Source organism: Elaeis guineensis, chromosome 3 (assembly GCF_000442705.2).
Source record: "Elaeis guineensis isolate ETL-2024a chromosome 3, EG11, whole genome shotgun sequence".
NCBI lineage: Eukaryota > Viridiplantae > Streptophyta > Magnoliopsida > Arecales > Arecaceae > Elaeis > Elaeis guineensis.
In genome coordinates this window covers 25,760,219-25,778,542 of record NC_025995.2, presented here as the reverse complement: position 1 = coordinate 25,778,542, position 18,324 = coordinate 25,760,219, and the positions used below count along the sequence as shown (strand labels likewise).

At 39.7% G+C, this 18,324-nt stretch overlaps 1 non-coding gene across 1 annotated transcript; it reads left to right on the top strand.

The window, feature by feature from the left end:
- The first annotated feature begins 3,189 nt into the window (after positions 1-3,189).
- LOC140856796 (small nucleolar RNA R71) lies at positions 3,190-3,296 on the top strand. The gene has a single exon (XR_012140398.1). It is a non-coding gene; the product is annotated as a small nucleolar RNA R71 (small nucleolar RNA).
- The last annotated feature ends 15,028 nt before the right edge of the window (positions 3,297-18,324 follow it).

The window sequence follows — 18,324 nt, the reverse complement described above, 5'->3', positions numbered from 1 at the left end:
CTAAAGCAAAGACAACGGCAAGGAACTCCTTCTCAGTTGTGGTGTAGTTAAGCTGCGCATCATTTAAGGTTTTACTTGCATAATATATCACTCTAGGCAGCTTATTTATCCGTTGACCTAAGATTGTGCCCGCAACATGATCGGACGCATCACACATTAATTCAAATGGTTCAGACTAGACAGGAGGATGAATGATTGGAGCTGATACAAGTGCTTTTTTTAGAAATTCAAAAGATTCCAAGCACTCATGAGTAAATTCAAATTTGGTATCCTTTGCCAAAAGATTAGTCAGTGGACATGCTACTTTGCTAAAGTTGGCAATAAACCTTCTATAGAATCCAGCATGACCTAAAAATGAACGTATTTCTTTCACAGATTTAGGTGGTGGAAGACTTGCAATTAGATCTATTTTGGCCTTGTCCACTTCAATCCCTTTTTTAGAAATGACATGGCCAAGAACTATTCCCTGTTTGACCATAAACTGACATTTTTTCCAGTTGAGAACTAAGTGCTTCTCCTTACATCGTTCTAGAACTAATTGCAGGTGATTCAGATACTCGAAGAAGGTTAGGCCAAAAACAGAAAAGTCATCCATAAAAATTTATAGAAATCATTCTATCATATCTGAAAACATACTGATCATGCATCTCTGGAAGGTTGCCGGTGCATTACATAGTCCAAAGGGCATTCGTCTATAGGCAAAAGTACCAAATGGACAGGTGATGTAGTCTTTTCTTGATCTTCAGCGGCTATGGGGATCTGGTTGTAACCGGAGTATCCATCAAGAAAACAGTAAAACTCTTGTCCGGTAGTCTTTCCAACATTTGATCAATAAATGACAAAGAAAAGTGATCTTTCCTTGTTGCAGCATTCAACTTTCTATAGTCTATACAGACCCTCCATCTTGTTTGGGTCCTAGTTGGGATAAGTTCGTTTGCATCATTTTGGACCACTGTTACCCCAGATTTCTTGGGTACTACTTGAACTGGGCTTACCCAAGAGCTATCAGAAATAGGATAAATTATTTCACTATCTAGGAGTTTCAGAATCTCCTTTTTAACTACATCCTTCATAGCTGGATTAAGCCTTCTTTGGGCTTCTCTTGTTGGTTTAGCCTCTTCCTCTAAGTATATTCTATGTTGAACTATAGAAGGGCTTATTCCTTTGATATCTGCTATGGTCCAACCTATTGCTTCTTGATTTGCTTTTAGAACTAACACTAACTCCTCCTCTTGTTTGGGATCTAGGTCTGATGCAATAATTACAGGCAAAGTTTTTTTGGGTCCTAGATATGCATACTTGAGATGTTCTGGGAGAGGTTTCAGTTCTAAAATGGGTGCTTCCTCTATCGATGGTTTAGGTGATGATTTCACCATCTCAATGATTAGTTCAGTAGGAAGTGTCGATTCCTGATTAATCTGATTTTCTTTAAGTATTTCATTGACATCCTCAGACTCATGGATTAACCAGGGGTTAGACTCTAGGTCGACTTCATCATCACTAATGTCAATGGATTCATAAATATCATCTTGGACTACATTGACATCAGCATGAGAAGAGGATTCCTGTTCTAAGTTAAAAACATTAAGCTCAATGGTCATATTCCCAAAGGATAACTTCATTAGACCATTTCGACAATTGATTTCAGCATTGGCCGTAGCTAAGAATGGTCTTCCTAAAATGACATGTATATGTCCTTTAGGATTCGCAACTGGCTCAGTCTCTAAAACAATAAAATCTACAGGGAAAATGAAATTTTCAACCTTTATCAGAACATCCTCGACCATTCCCTTAGGGATCCTGAGAGATCTATCGGCTAACTGTAATGTGATCCCAGTAGATTGAAGTTTTTCTAATCCTAGTTGCTCATACACCGAATATGGAAGGATATTCACACTAGCTCCTAGATCTAGCAAGACCTTTTTTATATTGGTTTCTCCAATAACACAAGAAATTGTTGGAGCTCCAGGGTCCTTATATTTAATTGGCACATGGCTAGATAGGTATGAACTAACACTTGCAGCCAAAAATACTTTCTTTGGTACATTAATGGTCCTTTTCCTAGTGCAAAGATCTTTTAAAATTTTGGCATAAGTTGGAACCTGATGGATTATATCTAAAAGAGGAATATTAACTTGGACTTGTTTAAATACCTCTAAAATTTTGTCTAAATGTTCAGATTTATTGGATTTCAGTCTGTTTGGAAAAGGAGCTCTAGGACTTTTAAGTACTGGACTAGGTGAATTTTCAGTTTCTGGTGCTTGAGGTTAAAAGGTAGTAGTTTTAGAAGGTGACTCGGCAGATGAGTCCTCTATATCATCAAGTGCAACTACCTTATTGTCTATTTGTTTTTTCGATCTTAAGGTATGAATGGCATTTACACTATTAACTTGGTTTCCTTGTTGGGGTCATGGACCATTTTGGTTCCTAGGATTTGGCTCAGGTTGGCTAGATAACCTACCATGTTCTCGTTCACTAATGGTCAAAGCCAGCTGACTTACTTGCATTTTCAGACAGGCTATAGCTTGGGTGTTATTATTTATGAGTTGATCTGTGGTTTGCATAAAGCTGGTATGTGTCTTCATCATGGCTTCTAGGCTTTTCTCTAAAGAGATAATTTTTTTGTCATTATCATGGAAGCCTGGCGGGTTGTTCATCACTGGGTTGGACCTTAGATTTTGCTGATTAAAATTTGGATTGCCTACATTAGGATTCTGGGACCATGAGAAATTCGGGTGATTCCTCCAACCTGGGTTATATGTGGGTGCATAAGGATTGTTCAATGGTCCTTGATAGGTGGCATTCACTTGTGCACACTCATTCGAGTAGGAACATTCTTCTAAGACATAGTCTGGTGCATTGCACCCTTTACACATAGGTGCAGATATTTGATTTACATTGGCTGGTCTCTGTAATTCTAAAGCTTCCAATCTACGTGTTAAGGTTGCAATCTTGACCTCGGATGCTAGGGTTGGTTGAATTTGATGCATTCCTCCTCTTGAAGGTGTAGCTTTATCAGGTTCCCTAGTTGTTTCCCACTGTAAATTTTTCTCGGCTAGGTCTTCTAAGAATTGCCAAGCTTCAGTAGTTTCTTTGTCCATAAATTGGCCTTGGCACATGGACTCTAGCATGATTCTTGAGTTTGAATCTAACCCCTCATAGATGATCTGGCATAGTCTCCAAGTTTCTATTTCATGGTGTGGGCATTGGGTCAAAAGATTCTTGAAATGATCAAAGTACTTCCAAAATGATTCACCAGCTAGTTGGTAAAATTGATTTATTTCATTCCTAATCCTAGCTGTTTTATGATGGGGGAAATACTTTTTCAAAAATGTTCTCACAAAGCCCTCCCAGGTAGTAATAGAATGGTTTGGCAGACTATAAAGCCACTTCTTAGCATTATCCTTAAAGGCAAAGTTGATTAATCGAAGTTTGACCTCATCCTCTGTTAATTGCAGTTTCATGGTTGCACATACCTCCTCAAATTCTCTAATAAATATATAAGCATCCTCTAATCCTGTGAATTTTGGAAGCATATTTATGATTTGAGGTTTGATTTTAAAATTGTTAGCTGTGGGTTGTGGCAACCTGATACAAGATGGTTGGATGGAGCCAACTGGATAACACAAATCCTTAAGGGTCATGGGTTGGATTGGTTCAGCCATTGGAACAACAGGAATTGACTCAATTCTAACTAGACGACCCGACACTCTTCTCCACACACGAGGTGTATGGTTCTCGATGTTTATACAATTTTTTTTTATAAAATTTTTATGTATAAGAAAAAGAAAGAAAAAAAAAAGTTCTAAAGAAAAGATCCTGAGGAGTCCTAAATCTAAAGAAAAGTAACCAAATTAATTTAAATTTTAATAATTTTTTTTTATTTTTCAAACAAGTGAAACAATAAATTAAACTCAATCTATCCTAGGGTTAACCTAAATCTAGACAGCTCCTAACAGTTCCAAGATGACCCTTCAAGCCTTCCAAGTGGAGATTGATCAACTAGTTAGCCAGGTAAGTATAAGAGGTGGGAGGTTCACTCATCGTTGCCTTTCTAGACACCAAACGAGTTGGCCAGGCCAGCAACTGAACTAATTTAACAAACCACCCTCAGGGACTTGCCTAGACACCAACTAATCAAACAACTCAAACTTGATAGAACTCTTAGGGTTCCTTGTCCTATTGAGCTTGAATTCCTTAAGGTTGACGTCTAATTGATTTTAAGATTAAAGGTCTAGGTAATGCAATATGATGGAGATGGTTTTTGGGCTAAGGAAGGGTAATGAAATCTCCACCTTATCTTATTAATGGGTTGATGCCCTTAGATTAATTATGAAAATGCAAATGCAAATAAACAAGATGACCAAGAATGTAAAAGATTTTAATTTAGATTTTTTTTTTATTTTGATATTTTACTTCATGATTATGAAATGTCTTTTGTTTTATTTTATTTTATTATTTTTATTTTTTTTTTGTGATTAAGTAAATTCAAATGATTAGGTCTAAAAGGAAAAGTAATTAACTAAAAATAATAAAAGAGAAATTAGAAACGTACCTGAGTTTTTCAGCAATCACCAACTAAATCTAGAAACCTAAAGAAAAAAGAAAGAGAGTTATAAAGCACGAAGAACAAATATTTGAAAATAATTTAAAACGCCAAATCTCCGGCAACGGTGCCAAAAACTTGATGTGCAAATCTTAAAATTTGTAAATAAAATCGCAAGCACACAATGTGCAGAGTAGTACAACCAGCGAGTACGGGTCGATCCCACAGAGACTTGGTTTAAAAATAATTTTCAAATCTATGCTCAAGCGAGCTTTAACGAAAATTGAAAATCGAAAGTTGTTTGCTAAAGACAATAAGACTAAGGATCTAGGGTTTTTGAATCCACTAGATCTAGATTAGAAAATTCTATCTAGAATTTTTTTTATTGATCCTAACGACTACTCCTCTTGTCTTTCTCAAGCATAGATTATGAAGGAACTAAGGCCCAACGATAACCCATCAAGATTCTTTACAGGGGAGTAGTAACTAGGACCTCTTAGGGTTTTCTCCTCCTATGCACTGAATCAAGCATGAACTATGAAGGGACTCTGACCCAACTGTAGTTCATCAAAAATTCTTGGCAAAAGAGGAAGAAAAAGAAACCCTAAGAAAAAGAAAGAACCCTATGTAAAACCCCTACTCATGATCTAGCTTCATCGCAAACCCTAAAAGGGATGCTTAGCTAGACATGATCTAAATCTACTTGCAAAATTTAAATACAGAAAAATAAACTATCCTAATTTCATAAATTAAACTATCCTAATTGCATAAATTTAAACTGCATAATTTAAACTAACCTAATTGCATAAAATTAAATTGCATAAATTAAACTATCCTAATTGCAAGAAAAATAAATTGCATAATGTAAAGAGATAAAATTGCATAAAAATAAGATTTTATATAAAAAAATTTATTACAAAAATCTCAAAGCTCGAGGCTTGAGAAGAAAGCTAAAAACCCCACTATCTAGGGTTACAAGCCTGATCGGAAGGCCAGAATCATTAAAACAAGGGCCTTTGGGGGCTTTTTATAGGCATTTGGGGGTTATAAGGTTTTCAAAACTTTAGATGTGGGACTAAGAGATTTTAGAGGGCTGTTAGGGGGGTTTAGGGGCTCAAATCTCGCTCAAAAAGCACTTAAATCTATCAAGAAACCCTAGAAATTATTTCAGCCGTCCGATCTTCATCTAAAGGATCCAATTCATCTAATAAATCAAGCCGGAAGCGATTCTGGGCCGTTGGATCATGATCTGGGTGAAGCGCTGCCATTGGATCGTACTGTAGAGATGGGATCAGGTCGGATGCATCGTGGACCGTTCGATCAAGGCGCTGGAAGATTTCGTCCGTTGGATCGCGCTGCAGAAGGATCCCGTGTTGTTCTAGTGTTTATTGATTCTTGCAATTGCCTTGATTACGGTTGGATCTTGACCGACTGCGATGGTGGCCATCCGATGGCGCAAAAATGTGGAGCGTTGGATCTTGATTAGAGAAGATCGGACCATCGAGTGATGTGAAGTTACCAGATTGCCCTTCGGACCTTCTTCTCTCTCCTCATGAGCCCTGGACCGCACGCGTGGATCGGGCTCGTGATGCGTTGTGGTGAGCCGAGACTCACTGATTGGCTGGTTTATGGTGTGCCGATGGGTCCATGGTCCAGGCGCCTGTTGCTGTGGACGAGGCGGCTAACCAGATCACCAAATCAGTTGATTTTTGATCAATTTTGATCTGATTTGACTCGAGTTTGACCCAATTGAGTCTTTTTTCTTCATTCTTCAATTTCTGGGTCAATTTAACTTCGTTTTGCATAAAATTTGCGCCGTTGGAATCCTCTTTTCTTGTTCTTTCTATTGATGACCTCTTCTTCTACAAAATATAATAGCAAGTATCAATTTTTTAATAAAGTTAGATAATTTAGATATTAATTGATACTTTTTATGTTAATTTGTGACATAAATCTGCTAGGGTAGTCTTTGTGAGGAGTCATAGGACTGTTTGAGTTGAGCATGATTCGGATGATCTAATCAGGGTTGACAGTTTAATCCTGAGTCATCCTAAACACAGAGATCAAAAAAATGAATTATACAGTAACCATATTCACGTAGGTTCTGAGTGTTGCGATTGTGACTATTCGACCTATCCGATCGTCGGGTACCATTGCTAGATGGTCACTTCGATTAGTACAGGAATTGATTCCTGTGCTACCGGCTTAGGTTTGAACCTGCGAGGTCACACACATTAGAGGTTTCTATCTGATCTGATGGCTGATGAAGAGTCCTAATGCTCGTGGACTATGAGTCCTACATGTCTGGGACTCTATGATCGAGAATCAGGATTCTCTGATCACGAGTCCCACACATTTTGGGTACCGGGGTCAAGAGTCCCACTGGTTTGGGACTCTTCGATCAAAGTTACATATCGATGAATTTTGATGCCCCATTACCCATCAGATTTGGACTCAATATTTATGAGAGATTTAATTAGTGATTTGATCGCTAATTAACTCAATTTGATTGAGTAATTATTTTTGGATCAAGTCCAATTGAATTGGATTCAGTTGGGTTTGACCCGATTAGGTTAAGAGTTGACCTAATCATCGAGATGGTTTGGTCCCTGATTTGATCAGGTGTTGGGCTTAATCAATTCTTGATTTGATTAGGAATTTATTGAGCCTAATTAAGTCTAATTAAGTTGGGTTTAAATTAGTCTAATCGGGCCTAACTTATTTGGTTCAATTAGGTTGGTTTAAATAATGAAACCACCTTGACCCATTCTCCCTGTGCCACCTCACTTCCACTGCGCCCATTTGAATTTACGAGAAGAAAGTTCTTATGAATTTTTCCTCACACAAAGCCCTCCTCACGCCCTACTTTAATATGCCAAATGAGTGGATAAAGATAATTGGTTGGCCATTCAAATTCAAAACAAAGTTTGAATTTGAATGAGCAACCAATCTTAGTGCCTTGACCTTATCCTCTTTTAGTGCTCCATTTATTACACGAGAAAATGTTTCTCATGAAATCACTCATGCACAAATTAAGCCACGTCCTCCTCTTCTCACGCCCTTAGTGGATAGGGATAAATTGGTTTTCATTTGAATTCAAAATTTGATTTGAATTCAAATGTGCAATTACTCATCTTTATCCTCTCACGTGGATAAGACGTTTGACATTGTTTTAAAAGGAGGAGACGAGTGGGGCGTGTGAAAGAAAAATTTTGAAGAGAAAATCTGGGCGTGAGGAATCCTTGCATGCAAGGTGAAGGTCTCTATCCTTCCGAGAGAAAAAGAAAGAAAAGAAAGAAAGTGTGCGCAGGGTTTCAGTGAGTTCTTCAGGGTTTTAGCCTGGATTTCGGAAAGTGAGAAGGTGAGCTACGAGTGTCGTGAGCCCACCAAATTTTAGGGAGATCTTCAACATCCTCTCAAGCATATCTGTTGATGATCTAGAACATCCAAAGAATCGATAAATATCGATCGAAGGAGTTCGATCAGCATCGGCCATCGAAAGAGCTCTACAATGAGCTAGCACTCGTGAGGAGTCGATCAGATCGAGAGCTTCGTATGGACGATCTACAGAGGCCAGACATACTGTGTGGTTGCATCATGATGATCAGACTCTTCCGACGGTGATCAGATTGCGGCGATCTACTATCCGCACAAAGGTATTGTGTTCTGAACACATTACAGTAAAGTGTTTACTATTCAAATTCAAATTTCAAATTTAAATGCATGCATGCTATATATCATATTTAGATCCTAGTGTAGGATAAATTTTTATTAATTAATTAGATTAATTAATAATTTTCTCTGTAAAATAATGATTTTAAAAAAAATTAAAATTACCATTTTACCCCTGCACTGAATTTTCCCCAAAAATGGTATCAGAGCAGGTTCTTATATATGATATATATATTTGCATGCGTAGATTAAGTTATAATCTAAAAGTTTAAATTTAAAATTTAAAATTTAAAATTTGAAATTTGAATTTTGAAATTTGTTCAAAATTTCAAAATTCAAAAATTTAAAATTCAAAATTTGAAATTTGAAATTTGAAATTCAAAATCCAAAATTCAAAAATTTAAAATTCAAAATTTGAAATTTGAAATTTGGTTGAAATTTTAAATTTAAAATTCAAAATTTGAAATTCAAAATTTGAAATTCAAAGTTTGAAATTCAAAATTTGAAATTCAAAAATTTGAAATTTAAAATTTGTTTGAAATTTGAAATTTAAAATTTAAAATTTGAAATTTGAAATTTAAAATTTAAATTTTGAAATTGGTATATTTAGATATACTTGATCCAAGTAGCAAGTAATCGAATTGGGTTGGTTGCCATGGCCGTCCGGTCATAGGAGAAAAGTAGGGTTTAAAGGCCCTCTCTTCCCATTCGATGGGGTCTCCTATGGTGGTAGGGGTACCAATGCGATTATATCCCATGCAGATGAAGCAACGAAAGGAATATTCATGATTTATTTTGATTGAGTTATTTTCTGTTATGTAATTAGTAATAGGATTGCTATTTATGAAATGTGCTGATATATTTGTGTAATAAGTCAACATATTTGGTGAAAAAAAAATAAAACCTTTCAAATTTGAAAATTATTTTTGAAATACCAAATCCTGATCCATCAGTCCAAATACTTAATTAAAAGAATTAAGTGTTGTCTAGTAGGTCTAGAATTATGAATTAAGATCTAAGATAATTGTATAAACTTGTGGGTCAATGGATTAGATGGATTAGGTCCATAATTGGGTTAGACTTAAGGTTAGCTTAAAGAAATAGACTAAATTAGAGTAATTGGTCAAATCTATTCAAAAGTTGAATTAGATTAGGTCAAGGATACTCTAGACTCAACTCCAATAGTTGTAGTTGAATGGGTCCATGTCTTTAATTAGATCAAGATGGACTTAATTCGGCTATGCGGTGGAACCCTATTTACTAAGTTGATCAAATTAAAACTAATGAACCGGTTGGTGTCTAAGGTAAGTTTGGCAGTTTGACCAGTGGTTTTTAAGTGGGAGCTACTCGCAGTGATTCGATCTCTAACAAGTTAATGGCTTATCCCCACCACTGATCTCACTTACCTGGCCAACCAGGTGAATTAGGTTTTGATTAAATCACTTGATGATTAGGGTTCACCCATATCATTAGGTAAATCAGTTTGACTGATTTAGGTACTCTTAATGCCAGCTTTAAGTAAATCCTTTTTAATCTGACTTGGTGAAGTCAGTGGAAGGATTGAAATTGGCTGGATATTTTCTTCTCATCTATTCTTTAATAAAATTCTCAAAAAAAAAAAATTAGGTCCTAAAAATGATTAAGTTATATTGATAACTAAGTCATAGCCTACCATTAAGTGAGTGATAATGAGTCCATTAGTTTAATAATCATTGGAGGCCCAAAGGCCTGGTGCTTATTGACTAATGGAATTATCATTCATAGTATGATAATTTGGTTTGAGTCTTTCTGATGGTGGTTAGGTTGGCCGACCAAAGTCAGGCTTGATCATTTATTGATCCGATTCATCAAATCAAATCATGTTAATGGTTGGACTAACTAGATTTTTTCAGTGGAGGCCAAAGCCTACTGATTAGGTTCTGGGGCAAAATTAATTACTAGAAGTTGTTTAGAGAAACAACTGGTTATAAACCTACCCATAGATGCACATGGGTTGACCAACCAAAGTTGGGCTCGTGTGTAGTCTGTGTGGATTCTAGTACCCACTAAGAAATTAAAGTAATTCCTCGAATTGGAGGTTGAGGCTACCAATTCGTAAAAATACTGGGAGAAACTTTAGACTAAAATCCAAGTCTTTAGTATTAATAATTTATATACTAATATAGGTCTGGTTTTTCTTTATGCAGCTATGGCCACTACCCTATCGCTCCGATCATTATTAGATAATGACAAGCTCATGGGATCTAATTTTGATAGCTGGTATCGAAAATTAAAAATCATCTTTGAGCATGAGTGGATCCTTTATGTAGTAATGGATCCGGCACCTGAGGAGCCAGCCCTGAACGTTAGAGGAACGATCCGAGACACTTACCAGAAGTGGCTCAACGACCGCACCAACGTCTGGTGCATAATGCTGGCGGCAATGAATGATGAGTTCAATCGCAGGTTCGAGAATGCCCAGCTACAGGAGATGCTTCAAATGTTGAACGACTCTTTTGGCACGCTTGACGACGTTGAAAGGCACAAAACTAGTTGTGCCATTTTCAATGCTCGGATGAGGGATGGAGCCTCAGTCACTGATCATGTACTGTACATGATCGAAATGATTGAGTACCTAAGTAAACTGGGTTTTTTCTTGCACGAGCAGCTCGGTAAGGATGCGATCCTTAATTCTCTGCCCAAGTCCTTCCTTCCCTTCCTTACTCATTTTCAAACGACAAAGCCTGCAGTGAACTACCACGGCTTGTTGGGGTTGCTGCAGAACTTTGAGAAGGATCACCAGCTCCATAAGGAGTCGGTGAATGTTGTGGGAGGGTCTTCTTCTGGTCGTCGACCCTTTAAGAAAGGGAAGAAGAACAAGAAGAAGAAGAATAAGAAGGTGCAGCTGCATGCTGGGATGTCTGCACAGGGTCAGACCAAGAAGTGCAAGCCCAACCAGAGCCAGACAGAGTGCTTCTTTTGCAAGAAGCAGGGGCACTGGAAGAGGAACTGTCCTCTATACATTGCCTCACTGGACCCGAATAGGCCAAAGAAGAAGCAAGGTACTTATATGATAACACCTTGCAACTTTTTCATTTGTGATACTACTGCTTGGGTATTGGATATCGGAAGCCCTTATCATATTTGCAATTCGATGCAGGATCTGTAGATTAGTAGGAGATTTGATGAAGGCGAGAGGTTCCTGAACGTTGGAGATGGAAGCAAAGTTTCAGTTCTAGCATTAGGAATCATGAACCTTGTAATTAATTCTCAAAATATAATTCTGAGTGAATGTCACTATTGTCCAAACTTTTTATTAAATATTATTTCTGTAGGCCTTTTGGCCATGAACGGTTATCAATTTTTAATAAAAGAAAATGTTTGCAATATCATTTTGAATGGTGTTACAATGTTTATTGGATAACTTTATAATGGAATTTACTTTTTATCACAACCTGTTAATGTGGTTCAAACCTTCGGTAAACATCCTAGAATAGATAATGTGTCAGAAGTCTACCTTTGGCACTGTAGGCTAGGTCATATCAATAAGAACAGGATAAACAGGTTGGCTCAAGAAGGAATTCTTGAAGTAGGTGATTGTGAATCACTTCCAACCTGTGAGTCCTGTCTTCTTGGTAAAATGACCAAGTCACCTTTTACTGAAAAAGGTGAGTGAGCTAGTGAACTCTTGGGTCTGGTACATTCTGATGTATATGACCCATGAGCACAAGTGCAAGAGGTGGATATTTCTACTTCATAACCTTCACAGATGACCTATCGAGGTATGGGTATGTCTATTTAATGAAGCATAAGTCGGAGTCGTTTGAAATGTTCAAACTATTCCGAAATGAGGTAGAAAAACAAACTGGGAAGTGTATTAAAACTCTTCGATCTGATCGAGGAGGTGAATACCTTTCCAATGAGTTTTTGACATATCTTGGAGAGAATGGGATTCTCTCTCAATGGACTCCTCCTAGAACACCACAGCATAATGGTGTATCTGAAAGAAGGAATCGAACCTTGTTGGACATGGTTCGATCCATGATGGGATTTGCTGGTCTGTCGATCTCCCTCTGGGGATATGCACTTGAATCAGCTTGTTACCTTCTAAATAGAGTTTCGAGTAAGTCTGTAACCAAAATGCCATATGAGATATGGATTGGACGTAAGCCAGTACTCTCGCACCTTAGGGTTTGGGGGTGTCCGGCTTATGTTAAACATTTAATTACGGACAAGCTAGGACCTAGGTCTGACAAGTGTAATTTTATAGGATACCCAAAAGAGACCAAAGGGTATTATTTCTACCTGGCTGATGAGCAAAAGGTGTTTGTCAGCCTTAAGGCAATCTTTTTGAAAAAAGAGTTTCTTGGTGAAGGGACTGTTGCCTCTAAAGCTGAACTTGACGAAGTTCGACAGATGAAAAAATCGACACAAGTTGCTGAACCTGAATCGAATTTGATTAGATCAGATCCGGAGCCCATTGTTCAAGCACCCTTAAGGCGATCTAGTAGAGTACCACGTCAACCGGACAGATACTATGGTTTCTTGGTCTGGGACGACGATCTTATCAAACTTGATGAAAATGATGAGGATCCGATCACCTACATGGATGCAATGCAGAGACCCGACTCTGAGAAATGGCTAGAGGCCATAAAATCCGAAATGGAGTACATGAAGGTCAACGATGTGTGGACATTGGTTGACCCACCTGAAGGAGTAAAACCCATAAGGTGTAAGTGGGTCTTCAAGAGGAAGAGGGGCACAGATGGAAAGGTGGAAACTTATAAAGCCCGTCTGGTTGCCAAGGGATATCGTCAACGTTATGGTATAGACTATGACGAGACATTTTCTCCTGTGGCAATGCTCAAATCCATTCGGATTATGCTTGTGATAGCTGCCCATCTGACTATGAAATCTGACAGATGGATGTGAAGACAGCTTTCCTAAACAGAGAGCTGGATGAAGAGGTGTATATGATACAACCTGAAGGATTCACATCCACTGATGAGTCTAAGATGTGCAGACTACAGAGGTCCATTTATGGACTTAAGCAGGCATCCCAGAGTTGGAGCATACATTTTGATAGGACGATCAAGACGTATGGCTTCATTAAGAACGGATAAGAGCCTTGCATTTATAAGTTGGCTAATGGTCCAGTAGTGGTATTTCTTGTATTGTATGTGGATGATATTCTCTTAATCGGAAATGATATCCCTGCATTACAGAGAATAAAGATTTGGCTGTCGTCACAGTTCTTCATGAAGGATTTGGGAGAGGCTTCCTACATCCTAGAGATGAGGATCTATAGGGATAGATCTAAAAGGTTGCTTGGTTTATCCCAGTCTACGTACATAGATACTATGCTGAAGAGGTTTAACATGGAGAATTCCAAGAAAGGCTATCTACCAATAGGCTATGGAATTTTTTTCTCGAAGAGGGATTGTCCGACAACACCTCAAGAGAGAGAGCGTATGGGTAGGATTCCATATGCTTCGACAGTGGGATCTATCATGTACGTCATGACATGTACACGACCAGATGTGGCATACTCACTAGGGGTAGTGAGTAGATACCAATCTGATCCAGAGAAAAATCACTGGAAGGTTGTTAAAACCATCCTGAAGTATTTAAGAAATGCTAAGGACCAGTGGCTTATTTATGTGAATCGGACTTAAGACTTATAGGGTTTACATACTCTAGTTTTCAGTCTGATCATGATGACAGCAAAAATGCGTCGGGATTTATTTTTACCCTTAATGGTGGGGCTATCTGCTGGAAGAGTTCCAAGCAACACACAGTGGTTGATTCAGTTTGCGAGGTGGAGTATGTCGCTGCATCAGATGCTGCCAAAGAAGCGGTGTGGCTGAAAAAATTCATCACCGAGCTCGGAGTAGCACCCTCCCTTGTTGGTCCAGTTCTGCTCTACTGTGACAACTCTGGAGCTATTGCTCAGGTGAAGGAACCCAAGGCACACCAGCGGACGAAGCATATTCTGCATCGCTACCATCTCATCCGAAAAATTATAGATCGAGGTGACGTCGACCTTCTGAAGATCGACAGAAAGGAGAACCTGGCCAACCCATTCACTAAAGCCATTGCAGTGAAGCAGTTCGACGACTACAAGTCGAAGATGACTATTAGATACTGCACCGATTGGCTTTAGGCCAAGTGGGAGATTGTTGGAAATAGTGTCCCAAAGTCAATCGTCAGCCTGTTGTCGGTTGTGCTCATTTTTGTATATGTACATGAATTATGAATTAATAAAAATTATTTTGATATTTTTCATCATAAAATGTTTCATCTTCTAATGAACTCCTATGTTGTGATGAAGTCCTTAGGACTATTTAGACTCGATAAAGGAGGATTTGTCGTTTAGTCCTTAAATCTGTTCACGACCAAATGATACGTTGTTACCAAGGACGATAACGTTTATCAAGCATAGGTTGTTGTGTGCCATATAGGTTGGTTGTCCTCTTAACCAATAAGTGTGGAGACACTGGTATGGCATACAGGTGAGATGTAAGGGTACATCTGCACTGAACGTGATCGACTTCGGAGCTATTTCTGCTGTCAAGATTTGCTCTGATGGAATATGGGTATAAATGTCTCTCCGACCTGAGACCGCCATGGTGATTTGCAAGCAACTCACTGCACTTAGGCACTAGACTACCTGAATTTCTAATTCAGTTACGGAAGGCTGCTGGGTGTAGTCAAGTACTTGACTTGTCGGTGTGTGTGTCAAGATGGGATTGACCACTCCAGTTTAGGAGCTGTGTACAGTCATATTTCAATTTAGCAAAACCTTGACCAGGGTAGTCTTTGTGAGGAGTCACAAGACTGTTTGAGTTGAGCATGATTCGGATGATCTAATCAGGGTTGACAGTTTAACCCTGAGTCGTCCTAAACACAGAGGTCAAAAGGATGAATTATACAGTAACCATATTCACGTAGGTTCTGAGTGTTGCGATTGCGACTATTTGACCTATCTGATCATCGGATATCTTCCATATTTGACCTTGATGAAAGTAGAGGCGGCGAGTGCAGAGATGCAAGCAGCTGTGGCAAGACGAGAGCTATGGCCAAAGGCCAAGAGGGCAGTGAGGTGGCGAGGGTTGGGGGATCCGATGAGGTGATGAGGGTTTAGGGCCCAAAGGACTACTAGCAGGGTTGTAGAGGAGAGGAGGTAGCTCTTTGGCCATCATCAACATCTAAGTTTTTCTTTTCAATTGGCAAAACCTTGGATATCATCTAAGTGAGGAGGAGAGAGATGGCTCTGAAATCAAAGGAAGGATGAAAAAAAAATAGAAGGTAAGAATTTTTCCCACCCAATTGAGCCTTTTTTTTTTTTACTTTTCACATTCTTTTCTTTTTCTCTTTGTCAGATATCTATGGGGAAGGAGAATCGAGAGAACCTAGAAGATCGGATGGGTTTTTTAGATCAGAGGGGAAGATTGGATAGAAAGATTTGAGGGTTTCTTAGATTCTGAGGGGGAGAAAATTGTTGATCGGAAGAAAGGGGTTTCGGGTTTATCTGATCCGATCTAAGCTTCAGCTTCATTTTATTAGATCATATCCGATCTGAGATTGATACAAGACAAGTATGGATTTAGATTTTTTCTGATGGGATAGGTAGAAGGACTAATTGATCCAACCCATACTCGACCTACCAGGTACAGAGGAGGCTACACTAGAGGCAATTACCTGCATGGCAATGCTGATGACAGCAGAAGGGGCAAATGTGGTAGCAGAAGGGGTAGAGGTAGCCACCGCAGTGGTAGCAGGGGCAAAAGGGGAAGAAGCAGCGGTTGATGGCAAGAATCAAGGCCATATTACACTCCTAGCTCATCATAGTCATCGACGGTGGAGGACAAGATGCCTATCCCTGCTTTTCCTCTGAATCCCATTCCAGCATCCAAGCTGGTGGAGAGCAAGAACTTGTAACCATCTAAGAGGTGGAGGAGACCACTCCTACTGCCATCGCTCTAGAGTTGAGCAAGAGTTTGCAGCATCCATGACGATTGGGCTTCGGTTCTGTTGGAAGTTCTTCTATAGCCTATGCCAACCACTTTCTTGTCCGTGCAACTGACACTAATCTTCACTAGTATCATATGAGCAGTCCCTTATTTTTCATCATCATCTCAATTCCCTTGTCCGTGCAGCTGACACTTTCTTGAGGTTGCAAATAAAGAAGTCAACAGAGCTGTGATCTCCAAGCTTGTGACATAGTATGGAAAATCTTGTCTCGGGGGCCAAAAGCCGGCTTATGATGGGAGGAAGAGCATGTACACGGTAGGAGCTTTGCCCTTCTCCTCCAAAGATTTTGTCATCAAATCGACTGACAGAATCAAATAGGGAAAAATCAGGTTTGCCTTGTGTAGAGTTTTTCCTATTTGATCTTATTTCCATCGATTTGTCTTCTTGTAGGCTTACTTATAAGGATCCAATTTTCCCACCGCTATTATGATCTTGTTTTAATCTTATTTTTGGATTTCAAAGCTTTCATCCAATGTCCACCATTTTGCACATCTCAAAGCTTTAGTTCCTCCATGTTTGTTTTTTTTTTAAAAACAATTGTTGTGCATTGTTTGGTACGCTGGTTCATGCTGCAGGAGGGAGAGGTAGTTTAAAGTTTTGATCAAGTTTGCTAGACGGTCTAACCTGCACCATCAATGAGAGTTATTTCCAGGAGGTCTAGGGGATAATGGAAGGGGCCGGACTGCTCAGAGCGTATCCATCTGAGAAGCGAGCCACTAATTGCAAAGAGCTACCTATACTTTCTATTCTACTTCAATCCATGTGCTAAGTCTTTTCAAGTTGCCTGAGTTCTATTATCGTAGTTATGTTAGTGTGACAAGGTCTTTTTCCTCTATGGAATTTGGGGAAGGTAGTCCAATTGGTGGCTCATAAAAATGCATGTGATGTAATCTATTTAGTGTTTGTTTTGTTGGTCATGTGCATTTTTTTTTCCTTTTTGATGAGGTTGTTCATTCAAACAATTCTTGTATGAATATAATCAGGTGAGTTAGAAAACAAAATGTCATGGAGATCCCTAGGAATGCCCACTACCTGGTCCACAAGGTGTCACCAGTATGCTCAGCTACAAATGCTGCTATTTCTATCACTGTAGTGTTCGCCTCTCGAAAGATATGCCTAATGACTAGAGTAGTGTTGGGTGGATGTCTGGTCAGGACACCACCTCCCAAGATCTTTTCAGTACCACGCGATGTAGCAGGAAGAAAGAAGAAACAAAACAAAAGAAAAATAATCAAAATACGTGGATCAGCCACAAAAGGGCTCGCCTCCACGGGGCATGCAAACTTCACTATGAAAAAGAAAATTTTACAAGAGGAGACCTCACCCTCAACCCTTGTACACCCAATTCTCTCTCACCTGAAGTTCTCCTCACAAAAGCTCTCTCTCTCTTGGAAGACCCCCTGAACCCCTGAAGTGACTGGCGATCGCTGTCCAGGAGCCTCCTGCTCCTTCTCTCTCAGCGCTTCCGCCTCTCTCTTCTCTAGGTTCTTGTACGGTGCAAAAAACCAACCACACACCCTCTCTGTTACCGATCAGCCCTATTTAAAGGGCTTAAAACTTGATTAGAGATGGATTAGGAGTCTTAAACAAAACCAGATAACCCTTGGACCGTCGGATCAAGACCGAGAACCACCCATGCCCTCAGATCGTGCTCTGATCCACAGAATAGTGCCGTGGACCGTACGAAACATGTGGGAAACGCCCGCGCGGTCCACAGGCCCAGCCGTGGACCGCCCGGTCCATGGTGGACCGGGGCAAATGGCCAGCAGGTCGCTTGGGCCTGGGCCGGCCTGCTCCCACGTGCGGGCCTGCGCGTGCCTGGGCCGCATGCCCGGCTGGGCCGTGCGCCTGCCTGGGCCGCGCGCCCGCCTGGGCCACCTGCCGGCGTGGGTCACGCATCTCGTGCGGGCCTGGGTCGTGCATCCCGCGTGCCGCCGCCTGCGGCCGCGCTGCTGCCGCCCGCCACCAGTCATCGGTGATCCTCTGCTGCCTCGAATCTCGTGCCAACTTCAAAAGCTCGTATCTCCTCCATCCGAGCTCCGTTTCGGATGATCTTAGTCTCGTTGTACTCCATTTTTTGCCGCAAACCTTGT